The following is a 2,413-nucleotide window of genomic DNA, read 5'->3' on the forward strand; positions in this document are numbered from 1 at the left end:
CACCAATACCTTATTTTCCTGTTTCTAATCTTTCTTTCTAATTTCTTCATTACTATCACTATTAATTATCAATATATCTTGATTGTGTTTTTTATCAATTTCAGACCACAGAAATTGGTAAAAATCTTCAATCTCTTCATCTTTGGCACAAATTGTTGGTACATAAATTTGAATAATAGTTATTCTAACTAAGCTTTCTTGTAGGCTTATGAGCATTATCCTATCACGGACAGTGTTATATTTCAAGATAGATATTAAAATTTTCTTTTTAACAACGAATGCTGTGCCATTTAGGCTCAATCTACCATTCCCAGCATAGTAAGGCATATGACAGGTTCAATTCAAAATGGCTAATACCAGTCCATTTCAGTTCACTGATGCATAGGATATCTACTTTTTTATGTACCATTTCATTTTTGACAACTTCCAACTTTCCTAGATCCATATGTTGTACATCACATATTATTATTAATGGATGTTTGCACTGTTTCTTCTCATTTTGTTGTGCCATATAATTAAATGAAGGTGCTGAAGCTTTACTCCATCTCATTTATTTACTTCAAGTTATATTTGAGTGTTGTCCAACCTGAGTTAGACCACAAGTTTCCAATGGTCACTATTTTAGAAGTTGATTCCCAAGTCTGTCTTAGTCTGGAAACTCTGAGGAAACTATGGATGACGCTGCTAGTATTTGAAATATTGACGACATAGTTTCCAGCATCACAGCAATAAGCAAGTTGTTAGAAGTTCCAGGGGGAAGTTGACTAGAATGAGATTTCTTCTTTCAGGTATTCAATACAGGCCTGCCTCACCTCAGAGTAGTGGTTGAGTGGCCAGACCTTAAACATATATCTGAGGCCAAGCAACATGATTCCAGTGACACTACACTACTCTACCACACTACAAGGAGAAACGAATGACACCCAGCGGAGTCTTTAGGAAGCTAGCTACTAAAAGCCAATGCTAGATTTGTATCCTTTAGCAAATGGATCTATCTTCTAAGTGGTAGAGTGGGTAATTCTGTCTTCCATTTACCATTTGCAGTGCATTTCCCTTTGCTCTACTCAGGTGGATGTCTCAACAAAACCTGAGTCCAGACCCTTACAGTAAGGGCAGGAGGCAGCAGTGTCTGTGCCTGGCCTTCTTAGGTAATTGGGCTAGCTTGATGTTTCATCCTGGGAACTTGCTGGGGAGGAGGAGGGCTTTGGTCAGTCTGGCGTGGCCCATATATCGTTAAAGATTTACCTTGTCCTCGTTTCTTTCCAGAAATTTCACTGTGAAAATCCAGGTCACATGGAATTATAGGCTGTAAGGCAACAAAAATTCTGGGCATTCTTGCACCTTGGGAAAGTGACTTTCCTTCCACTCTGGAAAGCTCATGCATTGTCAGACCTGGTTAGCCCAATATAGGAGGTCCTTCCAGGGACCAGTTCTTTCCAATTCTACTCATTGCTGAGTATCTGCCCAGTAGGTTGTAGGAGCTGGGACACTGCCTGCTCAGGAGGCTAATGCATCGTTTGTGGTGTTCTTTAAGTCTGTCATGTGTGGTTTCCATAGGGATCCAATGTAAATATTCATCAGGTGATTTCTGAGCTTTACTATGGCTACAATTACTTGTAGGGTCACCACAGCAAGTGTTTTCAAAGTCCTAGGTCTTTTAACCACCTCTTAGAACCATCATCTGACTGGCAATTTCCCTGAAAAATGGACACAGAAACCTCAGAACTAGAAAAAGGACTGGTACAATCTGTTTGATGTCAATTCACTCAAAAGTTTTTCTTATAGTTTGTAAAGGGGTAACCCAGGCAGACATAGGACAAGTGCTGCATTATTTCAAATCATAATCTTCCATGAGTGACTCAAGGTTATATCTGGTATTTCTACATGAATTCCCATAGAGGAAATACTGGAAGAACTCTAAATGGGCTGTGAAATAAATATAGTCTGTTAGAAGAAACAATTGTAAAAAATTAAATGACATAGGACCGAGCAAAGGAACAGAAGTAAATACAAAAGAATGGAGAACAATGGGAGATAGCAACCAATGTCCATGGAAGCAACATCCAATAAATCAAACCCAATACATTTTTTTAAATTTCCCAGTTAATTAAACTAATACTATGCGAGTGCTTCTGTCCTACCTCCTAGTTTGTTGTGCAATGCCTGGGGTCCCAAAAACAGTCAAATGGCCAACTGAGGCAAAATAATTGGTCTCTATTAGTATAGAGCAGGGGATGGCAAACTGCAGCTTTCTAACCATATATGGCTCTTACAGGACATACATGTGGTTCTAAATAAAATTTAAAATGAAAATAAAATTATTATTTAGATAATGGTAATTTCATTTGTCTGTTAAAATGTATTTATTACTCTAAAATAATGTTTAAATTGTTGTGAGGGACAGAATTGGTCC

Source organism: Echinops telfairi, unplaced genomic scaffold, assembly GCF_000313985.2.
Source record: "Echinops telfairi isolate 266 unplaced genomic scaffold, ASM31398v2 ScPeMD7_7462;HRSCAF=8500, whole genome shotgun sequence".
Taxonomy (NCBI): domain Eukaryota; kingdom Metazoa; phylum Chordata; class Mammalia; order Afrosoricida; family Tenrecidae; genus Echinops; species Echinops telfairi.